Source organism: Mytilus californianus, unplaced genomic scaffold (genome assembly GCF_021869535.1).
Source record: "Mytilus californianus isolate M0D057914Y unplaced genomic scaffold, xbMytCali1.0.p SCAF_5, whole genome shotgun sequence".
Lineage (NCBI taxonomy): Eukaryota > Metazoa > Mollusca > Bivalvia > Mytilida > Mytilidae > Mytilus > Mytilus californianus.
This window is the reverse complement of record NW_026262701.1, coordinates 28,772,570-28,790,203: the sequence shown is the minus strand read 5'-3', so window position 1 is coordinate 28,790,203 and position 17,634 is coordinate 28,772,570. Positions and strand designations below refer to the sequence as shown.

Sequence of the window (17,634 nt, the reverse complement as noted above, 5' to 3'; positions counted from 1 at the left end):
GGCCTTGTACTTGTTGTTGCAATTGCACACCTTTTTGAGCTGGCAACATCGGTTGTTGAACCTTGTTGACACTTGGTTGTTGGTTGGTGGAACCAATCTGATGTTGGTTGGGTGCCTGTTGATGACTCGGTACATAAGTCTGAGATTGTACCGTTGGTTGTTGAACCCTGTTGATACCGCTTTGTGTGTTGTTAGGGCTAAGTTGGTATTGATTAATTGAAGGCATGGCTGTTGAACATTTTCCTTGTGTACTTGGTTGAAAATGATGGGTTGTAATATCCTGTTGTTGACGGTTGTAACCTTGTTGAAGGTAGGATTCTGTATGCTGACCACTCGGTTAGAAGTGAACATGATCAGAAGGTAACCTTTCTGGTTGATACTTGTTGAAGTCGTGTTGTTGACTTACATGGTGAATTGGTTGTTGATGTTCCACCAATTTGTTGGAATTTAGTGGAGGGCTGTGAATACCAGATGTCTGATGTACATGCTTGTTGAATTCTGGTTGACGGTGGTAGTCATCATGTTGAATAGGCGCCGGGAATGGTTGGACACGTTCAACTGTTGGCGTGTCAGGTTTGTATATATCCCTATGTTGTTTTACAGGATTTTCACTAGTTGACGATCTGTGATATGCCGGTGAAGCCTGTTGAAGGTGGCTGGCTACCTGTTGATCTTGTTGACGGTAGATGTTGTCATGTTGAACACTTGGTGGAAAGTGGAGAACATGGTTACTTGGCATTTCATCAGTCGTCACAGGTAATATATCTTGTTGATGGCTGTTGTTGACTGGTTGAGGTCTGTTGATAACCTGTTGGTCTATTTGTTGAAAATTAGCCACAGGTGGTTCTTGTTGATTCTCAACTTTTAAATGTTGCCTGATGTCATGGCTATGTGTACTCAGGTCTAGAACTTGTTGTCGCTGTAGGCTACCAGCAAAATGTTGTTGTTCTTGTTGGTGTTGAACAACCATATTGGTCCGAGGGGAAGGTGTCAGACTATCCCTATCCGACAAATCACTGAGATGTCCCAGCTCACCAAGTAAACTTTCTATTTCCCTGGACACCTTCTCTATTTCTGACTCAAGGACTGATTGCATTGCAATAGGTGAGATTGTTTGTCTGAAATCAGGCTGTTCAATCGATTTCAGGTGTTGTTTGACCTTATAGGAACCTGTGTGTGTGGTGCCCCTCTTAGCATGGTGTTCTTCAATCCAATTACTGACCTTATTACCAAAATTGCACATCTCTGCAATCTTTTGCTTGTTCTCCTCATGTTGATGAGCAGGAATAGGCCTAACATATGGTGAATCGCCATATGCCTCTGACATACCGATGGCTGGGTCAGAACATACACTGCGCAAAGGCGCGTCTCTAATATCCTCATGTGTATCCACACATAACGGGCTAAAAATAGGCGTCGACTGCCTGTCCTTGTCTACTATTGGAATACTGGGGTGCCCTGCACCAGCATTCTCCCTAGTTGGGCTAGATTAAAAATCAATCATTCCCAGGAGACCCTCAGTTACTCTCAGATAGGGTATTTGCTCTAACACCTCCCTATCAATGTGGATCCCCTTGTTCCTGATATCCATTATCCTGTTTCCTATGGCATCCCCTATGCCAGGCATACACATCAGTACCACCTCAGGACAGGTGTTTATCTTTAAAGTGTACCCTCTTTCTCTCTCCATAATGACTTATAATATTTAAATTATTTATTTTATTTTACTTTATTTCAATATAGATTACAAAGCAATAATTAATATTCAATGTAATTAAAGCAACAATAAATAAAAAAAGTCAATATAAAAATGAAAACACCGTTATACAATATGCACAAAAACACCGTGTTTGTTTACATCCGTAATTAGGAATTTAAGATGGCGCCCAAATCTCGCGGCAAAAACCTCGCGTGACCACGCTATCAAACTATAGCAACTTTCAGAAAGTTTGTCCGGGCCCAAAAAGTAGTCAATTACGATGTAATTTTCCCTACTTTCACCTAGAAAGTAAAACACGGGACCTGGTATGACTCTTCAGGACGAAATACCAATTCTCAGGGTTGACCGAAGGCACTCAAAATTTTGGAGTGATGCCCAAAATGGCGTCCAAGCCCCTGCAGGACCAAAATTTAATACCACCCGCAACTACCAGTAAAGTGTTATTTGGCCTGTCTCGCTGTGTCCAACGTAATACCCTAAGATGGGACTATATAAGGAAGTGAATATATGAAGATATAACTACCTTGATCTGTTGTTATCTGTATATATGTCTGTCAAAGGCTTTCTGTACGACCGCTTCGTTCTAGTGCATCAGAAAGAGGCTGAGCATGGTCAACTGTGTCGTCCTTGTGTCATCATCCGTTTGGGGTCTCTCGGGTCTCTACCAGTATCACCGTGTCTCTCGGGTCTCTACCAGTCTACCAGAATCACTGCCCCAGGCTGGAGAAACTCCCTAGAGGATATGCAGGGCAATAACACTACATACCTCTGATGTTGGTTCAACAAGTGAATCTGATGATATAAGCGAAGAGGGTAGTGTGATAAGTGATAGTACTTCCGAAAGTACAGACGATAATAGGCAAGAGAATATTGATGAATTAGATCGAAATGTTAAACCTTTAATTGTTAACAAATTTAAGTGCATGTACACCAATGCTGATCAATTACGTAATAAAATTGACGAACTTGAAGCACAAATACAGGTCGTGAAATCAGATTTTATTTTTATAACGGAAGTTTTGCCAAAAACAAATATTGATATAGATTGCATTTCACCATTATTTAGCTTTGAAGGCTATACAGCATATCCGAGTCAAAATACAGGAAGGGGAGTTATTATTTATGCAAAAAGTCATTTATGTGTTTCACCAAATGAACATATGAATTTGCTTTATGATGATGCTTCGTGGTGTAATTGAGTAAAACACAATAAGACTGTGTTGTTAGGCTCAATACACAGAAGCCCATCAGATCAGAACTCGTGTTTAAATATTATTGGACTTTTGAATGAAGCAGCTCGATTGTATAACAATATTTTGATAACGGGGGACTTTAATATGCGTGATATCGATTGGAACTCTTGGACTACACCTCACTCTGAGGACCATTATGAGCATACTGTTATTGAAGCTGTACGTGACAATTTTCTATATTAACATATAGATAAACCTACAAGATTTAGGGAAAATCAGACGTGTAGAACTCTAGATTTAGTTAATACGAAAAATGAAAGCAATATTGACAATATTAATATTGATGCTCCACTTGGACTTAGTGATCATGCTACCATTACATTTGACTTTTTGTACTCTTTCAATGAATATGAAACTGGTAAATCGAAATATAAATATTCCAAATGTGACTTTGAAAAATTTTCTGAAGAATTTAGCATTATCGATTGGGATAGTTCTTTTGAAGATAAAGACATTAGCGATATGTTGAAAATATTTTCTGATAAATATAAAAAATGTGTAGAAATGTATGTACCAAAAATAAATCCTAAACCCGGTTGTCAACCTTAACCATTATGTCTAACATTTGAGTGTCTGAGCAAAATAAAACGCAAACAAAAGGCGTGGGCAAGATACTTGTCTTCTAGACGAGCAGTAGATTTTGATTTTATAAAGTTGCTAGAAACAAGGCAAATGAGAACGTTCAAAAAGCAAAAAAGGAATATGAGAAGTTAGTGGCATCAAAAGCTAAAACTGAGCCGAAACATTTCTGGACATATGTCAAAAGTAAAGTGAAATCCAAATCATCAGTATCAAACCTCATGAAACCAAGCGGGAACTTAACTACTTCCGACAAAGAAAAGGCGACAGTATTGATGACTTTTTTACGAGTGTATTTACTGCAGAAAACCCATATAATATATCTAACATTGAAGAGAGAAATTTTGAATCACCTTTGGAACACTTTGTGATCAATCAAGGACAGTTGAAAAATATCTACTTTTGGAAGCAAGTCTATGGGTCCAGATAATATTCATCCTTTAATAGTAAAGAGTATGGCAAAAACATTTTCAAAACCTTTGACTTTGATATTTCAAAGTCGATTGACACTGGAAAAATTCCCACAGAATGGAAAGATGCTAAGGTTACCCCACTTTTTAAGAATAAAGGTAGTAAACTGGATGCAGGAAATTACAGACCGGTCAGTCTAACTTCAATTGTTTGCAAAACTTCGGAAAAGGCTATCCGTAAGGAAATTATTGATCACTTAGTTTCCAATAATTTGTTATCAGATTTACAGTTTGGTTTTCGCTCTAGTAGATCGTGTATATTACAATTACTTGACGTTATGGAAGACTGGTCATTATTTATAGATAATAATATATCGTGGGACACATTATACCTTGATTTTGCCAAAGCTTTTGATAAAGTGCCTCATAAAAGATCATTAAAGAAACTGTATTCATAAGGTATTCATGGATCCATATTAGGGTGGGTAACTGGTACAAAATTTGGTGGTTGGTACCCTGGTTGTTGATAAAAGGGTTGTTGTTGATGTAGCTGCTGTTGAGGTAAGGAAACCGGCGCAGTAGCTGGATTTTGTTGTTTAATAGGTTGTGCATAGTTGTTGACCCCAAGTTGAAGCTGGGGTAGCCGTTGGTGTAGGCCTTGTACTTGTTGTTGCAATTGCACACCTTTTTGAGCTGGCAACATCGGTTGTTGAACCTTGTTGACACTTGGTTGTTGGTTGGTGGAACCAATCTGATGTTGGTTGGGTGCCTGTTGATGACTCGGTACATAAGTCTGAGATTGTACCGTTGGTTGTTGAACCCTGTTGATACCGCTTTGTGTGTTGTTAGGGCTAAGTTGGTATTGATTAATTGAAGGCATGGCTGTTGAACATTTTCCTTGTGTACTTGGTTGAAAATGATGGGTTGTAATATCCTGTTGTTGACGGTTGTAACCTTGTTGAAGGTAGGATTCTGTATGCTGACCACTCGGTTAGAAGTGAACATGATCAGAAGGTAACCTTTCTGGTTGATACTTGTTGAAGTCGTGTTGTTGACTTACATGGTGAATTGGTTGTTGATGTTCCACCAATTTGTTGGAATTTAGTGGAGGGCTGTGAATACCAGATGTCTGATGTACATGCTTGTTGAATTCTGGTTGACTGTGGTAGTCATCATGTTGAATAGGCGCCGGGAATGGTTGGACACGTTCAACTGTTGGCGTGTCAGGTTTGTATATATCCCTATGTTGTTTTACAGGATTTTCACTAGTTGACGATCTGTGATATGCCGGTGAAGCCTGTTGAAGGTGGCTGGCTACCTGTTGATCTTGTTGACGGTAGATGTTGTCATGTTGAACACTTGGTGGAAAGTGGAGAACATGGTTACTTGGCATTTCATCAGTCGTCACAGGTAATATATCTTGTTGATGGCTGTTGTTGACTGGTTGAGGTCTGTTGATAACCTGTTGGTCTATTTGTTGAAAATTAGCCACAGGTGGTTCTTGTTGATTCTCAACTTTTAAATGTTGCCTGATGTCATGGCTATGTGTACTCAGGTCTAGAACTTGTTGTCGCTGTAGGCTACCAGCAAAATGTTGTTGTTCTTGTTGGTGTTGAACAACCATATTGGTCCGAGGGGAAGGTGTCAGACTATCCCTATCCGACAAATCACTGAGATGTCCCAGCTCACCAAGTAAACTTTCTATTTCCCTGGACACCTTCTCTATTTCTGACTCAAGGACTGATTGCATTGCAATAGGTGAGATTGTTTGTCTGAAATCAGGCTGTTCAATCGATTTCAGGTGTTGTTTGACCTTATAGGAACCTGTGTGTGTGGTGCCCCTCTTAGCATGGTGTTCTTCAATCCAATTACTGACCTTATTACCAAAATTGCACATCTCTGCAATCTTTTGCTTGTTCTCCTCATGTTGATGAGCAGGAATAGGCCTAACATATGGTGAATCGCCATATGCCTCTGACATACCGATGGCTGGGTCAGAACATACACTGCGCAAAGGCGCGTTTCTAATATCCTCATGTGTATCCACACATAACGGGCTAAAAATAGGCGTCGACTGCCTGTCCTTGTCTACTATTGGAATACTGGGGTGCCCTGCACCAGCATTCTCCCTAGTTGGGCTAGATTAAAAATCAATCATTCCCAGGAGACCCTCAGTTACTCTCAGATAGGGTATTTGCTCTAACACCTCCCTATCAATGTGGATCCCCTTGTTCCTGATATCCATTATCCTGTTTCCTATGGCATCCCCTATGCCAGGCATACACATCAGTACCACCTCAGGACAGGTGTTTATCTTTAAAGTGTACCCTCTTTCTCTCTCCATAATGACTTATAATATTTAAATTATTTATTTTATTTTACTTTATTTCAATATAGATTACAAAGCAATAATTAATATTCAATGTAATTAAAGCAACAATAAATAAAAAAAGTCAATATAAAAATGAAAACACCGTTATACAATATGCACAAAAACACCGTGTTTGTTTACATCCGTAATTAGGAATTTAAGATGGCGCCCAAATCTCGCGGCAAAAACCTCGCGTGACCACGCTATCAAACTATAGCAACTTTCAGAAAGTTTGTCCGGGCCCAAAAAGTAGTCAATTACGATGTAATTTTCCCTACTTTCACCTAGAAAGTAAAACACGGGACCTGGTATGACTCTTCAGGACGAAATACCAATTCTCAGGGTTGACCGAAGGCACTCAAAATTTTGGAGTGATGCCCAAAATGGCGTCCAAGCCCCTGCAGGACCAAAATTTAAAACCACCCGCAACTACCAGTAAAGTGTTATTTGGCCTGTCTCGCTGTGTCCAACGTAATACCCTAAGATGGGACTATATAAGGAAGTGAATATATGAAGATATAACTACCTTGATCTGTTGTTATCTGTATATATGTCTGTCAAAGGCTTTCTGTACGACCGCTTCGTTCTAGTGCATCAGAAAGAGGCTGAGCATGGTCAACTGTGTCGTCCTTGTGTCATCATCCGTTTGGGGTCTCTCGGGTCTCTACCAGTATCACCGTGTCTCTCGGGTCTCTACCAGTCTACCAGAATCACTGCCCCAGGCTGGAGAAACTCCCTAGAGGATATGCAGGGCAATAACACTACATACCTCTGATGTTGGTTCAACAAGTGAATCTGATGATATAAGCGAAGAGGGTAGTGTGATAAGTGATAGTACTTCCGAAAGTACAGACGATAATAGGCAAGAGAATATTGATGAATTAGATCGAAATGTTAAACCTTTAATTGTTAACAAATTTAAGTGCATGTACACCAATGCTGATCAATTACGTAATAAAATTGACGAACTTGAAGCACAAATACAGGTCGTGAAATCAGATTTTATTTTTATAACGGAAGTTTTGCCAAAAACAAATATTGATATAGATTGCATTTCACCATTATTTAGCTTTGAAGGCTATACAGCATATCCGAGTCAAAATACAGGAAGGGGAGTTATTATTTATGCAAAAAGTCATTTATGTGTTTCACCAAATGAACATATGAATTTGCTTTATGATGATGCTTCGTGGTGTAATTGAGTAAAACACAATAAGACTGTGTTGTTAGGCTCAATACACAGAAGCCCATCAGATCAGAACTCGTGTTTAAATATTATTGGACTTTTGAATGAAGCAGCTCGATTGTATAACAATATTTTGATAACGGGGGACTTTAATATGCGTGATATCGATTGGAACTCTTGGACTACACCTCACTCTGAGGACCATTATGAGCATACTTTTATTGAAGCTGTACGTGACAATTTTCTATATTAACATATAGATAAACCTACAAGATTTAGGGAAAATCAGACGTGTAGAACTCTAGATTTAGTTAATACGAAAAATGAAAGCAATATTGACAATATTAATATTGATGCTCCACTTGGACTTAGTGATCATGCTACCATTACATTTGACTTTTTGTACTCTTTCAATGAATATGAAACTGGTAAATCGAAATATAAATATTCCAAATGTGACTTTGAAAAATTTTCTGAAGAATTTAGCATTATCGATTGGGATAGTTCTTTTGAAGATAAAGACATTAGCGATATGTTGAAAATATTTTCTGATAAATATAAAAAATGTGTAGAAATGTATGTACCAAAAATAAATCCTAAACCCGGTTGTCAACCTTAACCATTATGTCTAACATTTGAGTGTCTGAGCAAAATAAAACGCAAACAAAAGGCGTGGGCAAGATACTTGTCTTCTAGACGAGCAGTAGATTTTGATTTTATAAAGTTGCTAGAAACAAGGCAAATGAGAACGTTCAAAAAGCAAAAAAGGAATATGAGAAGTTAGTGGCATCAAAAGCTAAAACTGAGCCGAAACATTTCTGGACATATGTCAAAAGTAAAGTGAAATCCAAATCATCAGTATCAAACCTCATGAAACCAAGCGGGAACTTAACTACTTCCGACAAAGAAAAGGCGACAGTATTGATGACTTTTTTACGAGTGTATTTACTGCAGAAAACCCATATAATATATCTAACATTGAAGAGAGAAATTTTGAATCACCTTTGGAACACTTTGTGATCAATCAAGGACAGTTGAAAAATATCTACTTTTGGAAGCAAGTCTATGGGTCCAGATAATATTCATCCTTTAATAGTAAAGAGTATGGCAAAAACATTTTCAAAACCTTTGACTTTGATATTTCAAAGTCGATTGACACTGGAAAAATTCCCACAGAATGGAAAGATGCTAAGGTTACCCCACTTTTTAAGAATAAAGGTAGTAAACTGGATGCAGGAAATTACAGACCGGTCAGTCTAACTTCAATTGTTTGCAAAACTTCGGAAAAGGCTATCCGTAAGGAAATTATTGATCACTTAGTTTCCAATAATTTGTTATCAGATTTACAGTTTGGTTTTCGCTCTAGTAGATCGTGTATATTACAATTACTTGACGTTATGGAAGACTGGTCATTATTTATAGATAATAATATATCGTGGGACACATTATACCTTGATTTAGCCAAAGCTTTTGATAAAGTGCCTCATAAAAGATCATTAAAGAAACTGTATTCATAAGGTATTCATGGATCCATATTAGGGTGGGTAACTGACGTTTTAACTGAACGTCGACAACAAGTTACGGTGAAAGGGGAAAAATCTGAATGGCAAAATGTAATAAGTGGAGTGTCCAAAGGCAGTGTACTAGGACCTGTTCTTTTTATTATATTCATAAACGATTTACCAAATGTTGTAGAGTCTATAGTAAAAATTTTCGCAGACGATATCAAAATTTATGCACCAACTTCTAAATCTGATGTCTTACAAAATGATCTAGACGCACTCTATAATTGGTCCAAGTTATGGGATATGAAATTTAATGTGAACAAATGTAAGCGAATCCACTATGGAAGACACAATCCTGAAAATGTCTATATCATGAACAATATTGATATCACTAAAGATGAACAAGAAAGGAATCTTGGAATTATTTTTCAAAATGATCTTAAATTTTCACAACACATTGCAAGTAAAATAAATAAAGCCAGTAGTATACTTTGGTTGATTAACCGGACTTTTAGCTTTAAAGATCAATTTACATTTTTAAGACTATACGTTGCGTTGGAACGACCGCACGTGGAATATGGAAACACAATATGGTATCCACATTTGAGGAAAGATATAAATGCAGTAGAAAAAATGCAGATGAGAGCAACTAAATTAATTCCTGATATAAGACATTTAGGTTATGAAGAAAGATTAAAAGTACTTAATCTACTTCCTTCTCTAACTTACAGAAGGCGAAGAGGTGATATGATATAAGCTTTTAAAATTATAAAAGGAATCGAAGATATATCTTATGAAAGATTTTGTACTGTCATACCCCTGGGCATAATTGGAAATTAGCGAAACCTAGATGTAACACTTCTTTTCGTTTAAGACATTTTTCACAACGTATTATAAATGATTTGAATAACTTACCAGTTGAAGTTATTTCTTCAAAAACTGTGGAAGCTATTGAAATTAGTATAGACCGTCATTAGGAGTCAGTAATGTATCAGTTAAGTAATTGATGAGGACACAAATAGTTTTTCTATAACTTTTAATTGTGTGAAATATTGCATCAAACCATGCGGGATTGATGTTTGTATCAGTTTTGAAAGTGTACCAAAATAAGGTGGGCTAAAAAGGACAGGATCCTTCCATATGAGCCCCACAACGATCTTACAGGTATCTTACAGGTATAGAATAGGGTTCATTGTAACTACCAGAGTTTTCCTTATAATAGTGTCATAATGCACAGTACTCTTTTTGTTCTATAGCTTGTTTCTGACTTTTAAATTTTTCAGAGTAATTATCATCACTACTGACTTGAGCATAATTTGTAGCAAGTATATCAGCTGTGTCTTGAGTATATTCATATTTAGTATTATTATATAGCAGGGTTGGTATATTTAATTTTTTAAATGTTTTACCCAACATTGAGTTTACTTTTTTCCCTTCCCTTGGTATCTATATGTTTACCGCCCCACATAGTGTGGTGGGCATTAAAGTCCTCACATAATAAAAATTTCCCTTCTATTTGCTCAAATATTTGGTTGTATTGTGGTACTTTGGTATCTGATGCAGTGTCATAAAGATTGACTAATGTTATATTATTATTATCAAAATCAAATTCAATACATGATATTTCTAATACACTACTAATATTCTTTTTCAGATATGGAAGGTTTTCTCTTACATAAATTGCTGTACCTCCATGTGATTTTGTATTATGTACAGAAAAATCAGCCTATTACTACTGGATTGTCTTGTTCGTTTTTACACCATGTTTCCTGGAAGCAAATTATATCAGGCTTTACTTGTGACATAGATACTCTGCAGCATTATTGTTAATGCAACGACAGTTCCAATGAACAATACTGAACATTATGATATATAATAATAAACATGATAAATATATTGTAAAATGTGTAGCCATTTTTAATGTTAAATAGTTTATACTTTGATACTTGGTGATATATATTATATCATTTCAGTGGTAACTCGACTAGCCATTTCTAAGCCAGGTGGTAGGTCAAAATGAGACCCAAACATTTGTTTGACAACAATTCCTACAAAACCCATAACTGACTTTAAAGTAAAGTCTATGGGTTTTGTAGAGGAGCTAATTGTCTGGTGCATGACAACACTAACTACAGTAACCAAGTCTTGGATGGTACATTTATCTTTATTAGGTGATCTAGATTGCTGACCTTTTGTGGTTTTGTCAGATACTTTTAGGCTTTCTTTAAGATGCTCATTAGTTCTAAGTTGGTTAGTTGCTTGTTGCAGTGAAATGTTTTTTGACTTCGCCAGCTTAAGGGCAATTTTTTGTTGAGTCCTTTGAGGACATTCCTTGTCATTAGACATATGATTGCCTTTACAATTTACACATTTCAAAACTGTGGAGATACAATGCTGGTTTTCGTGTTCCTCTCCACATTTTATACATTTTTTCTTATTCCTGCATTGATTTGCCATATGTCCAAACCCCTGACACTTGAAACATTGTATTGGTTTTGGTACAAATAATTTTGTACTGTATGTTTTATAACCAATATTAATGGTTGCTGGCAGTTGGGGTGTCTGAAAAAACAACTTTAAGGATTTAGAGGGTTTTTTCACCGAGTTCTTTGTTAAAGTATGACATCCTAGTACTTTATTGACATTCTGGGCTTTTAGCACCGATATAATATCTTCATCTTCAACATTCACTTCAAGAGGCACGTTGTAAATAACTCCTATTGATGAACTTACAGATTTGGGCACACTTGTCCTAATCTGCAATTCACCAATGAGTTTTACGCGCTGTAGCTGTTTCCATTGCGCCTTGTCAATACATTCTACTAATATTTTGCCACTGTGAAGTGGTTTGATTCTTTTTAGGGTACCAACTGAATCAAGGATAATCTTTTGGATTTTAATTTGGTTTTGGGTGCTCAGTTTAATTTCTGGGTCAACACTTTGTAAAACTAATAAATATTGATTACCATTTACTGAGGGAGAAGGGGGAGGTGTGTTAAGGAGGGTATTATCATAAAGGGGGGATGTACTTGCCATTCTTTTACGTCTCTTCCTCTGAGTAGACGAACCTTGTTTGTCATAATCAGAGGCAGAGTCAGTATCATTTAGTGACTTATAAAATTCTTCAGTTTCGAACTGACCAGAACTTGTGTTGTCCATAATGTCGGACAACAAAGGATAATGATGAACATTTTTCAAAAAATCAAAAAAGTTGAATATCTGAAAACATTAGCTATAATAACACTAAATAAATGATTCAGATAGCAGAATATACTAAATATATATGTAAAGTGAAATAAATATCTGAAAAATAAGACTAAATAAACACACAATATAATGAAAATCTAAATTCAGTGCAGTACTACAAAAACACGACCGTGATGATCCGGGACCCACAACCCGAATGACACTGCTCAAAAAATCAAGATGGACATCAGAACACTACTCATAAAACAAGCTAGACCTCGGAACACTACTCATACAAACAAGCTAGAGCTCAGAACACACTAATTAAAACAAGCTAGATTTCAGAACACTACTAAAAAAACAAGCTAGACCCCAGAAAACTACTCATAAAAACAAGCTAGACATCAGAACACTACTCATTAAAACAAGCTACAAATCACAACACTACTAAAAAAATCAAGATGGACATCAGAACACTAATCATAAAACAAGCTAGACCTCGGAACACTACTCATACAAACAAGTTAGAGCTCAGAACACTATTCATAAAAACAAGCTAGACCTCAGAATATTACTCATGAAAACAAACTAGACCGCAGTACACTACTCATAAAAACAAGCTAGTCTAAGAGCTCAAAACACTCATAAAAACAAGCTAAGCATCGGAACACACTCAAAGTAGACATCAGAACACTTCTCATAAAAACAAGCTAGACATCAGAACACTACACATAAAAACACGCTAGAGCTCAGTACACTACTCATAAAAACAAGCTAGACATCAGAACACTACACATAAAAACAAGCTAGACATCAGAACACTACTCATAAAAACAAGCTAGACATCAGAACACTACACATAAAAACCAGCTAGAGCTCAGTACACTACTCATAAAAACAAGCTAGACATCAGAACACTACACATAAAAACAAGCTTGACATCAGAACACTACTCATAAAAACAAGCTAGACATCAGAACACTACACATAAAAACAAGCTAGATATCAGAACACTACTAAAAAAAACAAGCTAGACATCAGAACACTACACATAAAAACCAGCTAGAGCTCAGTACACTACTCATAAAAAAAGCTAGACATCAGAACGCTACACATAAAAAGAAGCTAGAGTCAGTACACTACTCATAAAAACAAACTAGACATCAGAATACTACACATAAAAACAAGCTAAACATCAGAACACTACTCATAAAAAAGAGCTAGAGCTCAGAACACTATTCATAAAAACAAGCTAGACCTCAGAACATTACTCATGAAAACAAGCTAGACATCAGAACAATACTCATAAAAACAAGAAAAGCGCACAACTTGGATGAATTAAGGGCATACGATACAGTTACAGGGGAGGTAATGATGTTGCTAACGAAAAATGTTACTTTTCGCGACGTCAAACTGCGACATATCGGAAAAAGATGCATTTTTCGAGTGTTTTTAATAAATAGCTTAAAAACGAGCACATGGACCCCTCTTTTTTAAAATGGCATTTGACTCGGTACTATATGAAGATTATTTGTTCCAATTTTTATAAAAAAATCACCCATGATTTTTCTTTAAATTAGGTAAAAATGCAGCAAAAAATGCCGTTTTTTCCTAAAATTTCTAAAATATAATTAAAATAAATTATTTATAAAGAATTGTTACACAAACTAAGAGCATGATTTTGTAAAGAAGATATTCCTAATCTTTTTACAAAAATCCGCATGGGTTCATGTTTTGAAACAAACAAAGTTAAGCGTGTCTGTCCAAAAGATAGAAATTTCCAAGAAACCGAAATTTTAAGTAAATGTCTCTAAATTTAGCACATGAAGGTGTATTTTTTTATTACATATTTGAATTGACTAGATGAAAAATAGCTTGTTTGCTATTTGAATTGACTAAGTAAAAAATAGCTTGTTTGCGAATTTTCATAAAAAAATCACCGTTGGATCTAAACTGTTTCGTATGCCCTTAAAAAAACTTTTTTTTCGTAAGTTTTTTGTGAAAATGATCGCAGGTGTACCCCGGAAGGGGTTATTTCAGCAGTCTTGTTCCACCAGTATCCCCTTAACCGTATTAACGCAGTAGACTAGCTTTTCCATAAACTAGGACATCCCTAGTGCAATACTTGTATATATATATATATATATATATATATTGTATTGTACATGACCGTAAGATATCCAGTAATATAATGAAATAATATATAAACGGACGGTAACGAGGTTATATTGTTTATTTAAAATAAATTCAATTAATTTTTAATCATTTTTTGAAAGCACAAAAATGGAATCAGAAGTAAAACAGTGTAAGAAAAGTCTATATTTGTTACATAAATATCATTTAAATGTCATATATCTATCTGTATTGTTTTGGATGTGGACATAGATTTCGGGTCATTTTTAGGCCATTTGAATGATAAACTTTGATTCACAAGGATGGATTTTGCAAAATTCATAAATTAACGCATACAACTACGGAGGTGAATTTTGTTTTTAATAATTTGATATTGCAGTATAGCCACGGATTTTTTTTAACTAAGTGACTAAGATTGTTTCCGCAGGGCGACACACGTGTTATTAAAACCGAACGTATTAGGACGCACAACATAACAAGACTGTTGTATTGAAAGATTATACTTTTTGCAATCCATAAGAATCGAAGGTATGTACAATGAATATGTTAAAAAAGCATACATATGTTGTAACCAATCTATAACTCAGATAGTTTTTGAAGACTTAGTTTTATTCTAATCACTGCAAGGACTCGTCTCACTTCAAAGAGCGAGTTTTGATGAACAGTGAGCATTTAGGATGCTGATGTAATTGAGTTTGTAAAATTGTATATGTTACTCAAAAGAAGCTCAAAACTTAAAAATTTGAATAGCTTGCACTTGTGCGGTTGCGTTATCTATATGCAGCAATGCTTGTGTTGATTTATATCTTCCCACAAAAAGCAACAATATTAGAAACCAAGAGCAATAAATTCAGTTTGAAAATTATTGAAGAGAGTTTGACACTATCAAATTTGACAGATTTTTTTACAAATGGCAGAATTTTAAGGACTATAGGTACTGTTTGTTACAAGTCATTGGTTGAATTCCCATTATTAAGGTCGTTGTTAGCCAATTTACTCTTAAATCGGTACTTGGTATTCTTTGTTATTTGATTAGTTGATGTTTGTGCTTAGTACCGATCTTACGTCCATTTGAACTTATTTTTATCTCTTTGACAGCCATACCTCATCTCTGTAATTATGTGTTTAAAGATTTAATTTGGTCATTAAAGCTGAGTCTTATTTAATCCTATACTATTTTTGAATTTCACAATAAACAAAAACTACAATCAATATTTTCTATTGTAAAGTCGAGTAAAATAAAATAAATCGAGTATCAATTGACGTAGCGAGTACTGTAAATCTCGTTAATAGCCCAATATATATCGAAAAAAAATTAAGTTTGAAAAAAGTAGTGGATAAGTTAGATTCCCAAATGACAATGTTAAATATGATCAACAAGTTATTTCCTAAAACTTTGAGTCGATGTATCAGATGAGCACTCTACATGTACGTGAAACAGTATTACGAGAAGAGTACTCTACATGTACGTGAAACAGTATTACGAGGTCAACTAAGTAAAATGTTAAACACTGAAGCCTAGCAAAGTTACAACTGGAGCACTTCATTGTTTAATTTGTGTATGCATGACATAATTGATTCATTTAATCAAAACACTAGTGCTCCAAATTAATGTCTATGAGATCTAATAAACATATCCGTATGTTCTACGCGTTTTACTCTCCAAATCTGCCACCAAAATGGTGACTTTATAAATCATTAACTATTAATTAAGACAGGTTAAACATCTATTTTCAAAATTATGTAGTATTTGCAAGTGTGGTAATCCAAAAGTAAGCACACTTATCCATGTATTTGATCACACAGTTAAACTACTGTATGCCTCATAAAATTTAGGAGTATGTCCAACTTGAACAAAGGTCAAAGGTCAACTATCCCCGAACGACTAAACAGAACCTCCAAAAACAATAGATAGTCAATTACCCTTTATAGATTACACAAAATCCACAAATATTATATTTTTGGCCCCCAAAAAAACAAGGGATAAAATAAATTGTCAAAATAATGCAAGGTCGAAAACGCACGGCGAAAGAATACACAGAACTACAAAACAATAGTTATATATATAGTATTTCTGATGTATGATCGAAAAAAACCTTTTACATGAGGGATTCTCTTTTGTGATATATATTCAAACAACATTTTTTTTATATTTTATTCTCTTTGCAGAAATGCAGAAACTGTATGTTGTGTGTATTGTTTTTTTGATCGTCAAAATGTCCAATCTGTCTTACGGATTATCCACATCTTCGGTGTTGGAAATGTTTCCCGAATTCAACGACCTTTCAACGAAAAACATAAAATCTGAAAACGAGATTCGATCATTGAAGAATGATGTGGCACGTCTACGACAGGATTTCAACAATTTCAAAACCCAGACAGGAAATGCTATTAAGAATTTGCTAAGCCTTCATGGACTATAAAGTTAAACAAGGATTTTTCTCAAACCCGTTTATACGGATCTTTTATTGTCTTAGTATGTACATTTATATTCTGGAAATGGTTATAATTGTATCTTTTTGATAACACTTGAAGTATAATCTTTTATTGTAAACAGATCTACCCTTTCTCTTTGTCAATAAACAAAATAGACACAATGCTTTTGTTGCAATGCCAATATTAAAAAAAAAAAAAAACTCCTTACACAAAATATCAAACTTTGTTTGGGAGTATCACACTACACAAGGTAAATCCCGTCAGTACAACAACCACAAGATTTTGCGAAAAAAAACCCGTTAATTTTGTTTAGTATACTAGAAATTTGAATCATAATCAACAAATGCTCACATTGCAGTAAATAGTAGGATGTTCATTTACATCCTGACTTGTACAAGATTATTTATTTTCAGTTTTTACCAGGCAAGCATATCCATTTCCAAATTCATCCTGCTAACTTCCCCGAAAATCAAATGGTCATCCACTTCATCTCCTTGATATTATTTACTTAATATTAAGTAATCTCAGAAAAAATCATGAAGAGACTAAAAACGATTGAATTGTAAAAATTCCAGGATGGCGAACGTTTTTCAATCCTAGATATTATTTACAACAAAGATTACGATTGATTACCTGTTTTGATTTAAGGTGAATGGCAAACGATTGACCCAGCGCTTTCCGTCTGCCAATCGCTTTTTGTCCGAAAAATTTGATCAACTTTTTGTCCGCAAATTTTGCTTTTTGTTCCTTGCTTTTTCAGAAATTTTGGGTTTGTCCACAACGTTTGTTTTCTGTCCGTTGCTTTATGTCCGATTTGCTTTTTATCAAATTTTTTTCCCTTTTTTCCGACAAAAA

General features: G+C 35.4%; 2 protein-coding genes and 1 long non-coding RNA gene across 3 annotated transcripts in view; 1 reads left to right on the top strand and 2 right to left on the bottom strand.

The window, feature by feature from the left end:
• Positions 1-17,634, bottom strand: part of LOC127701931 (uncharacterized) — a 92,667-nt gene that overhangs the window by 44,706 nt on the left and 30,327 nt on the right. The gene's annotated exons all lie outside the window — the stretch shown is intronic.
• The window catches only part of LOC127702591 (uncharacterized), a 94,730-nt gene that overhangs the window by 66,467 nt on the left and 10,629 nt on the right, over positions 1-17,634 (bottom strand). The window lies entirely within an intron of this gene.
• Positions 14,495-16,940, top strand: LOC127702602 (uncharacterized). Its single transcript, XR_007982501.1, has 2 exons — positions 14,495-14,871; positions 16,513-16,940. It is a non-coding gene; the product is annotated as an uncharacterized LOC127702602 (long non-coding RNA).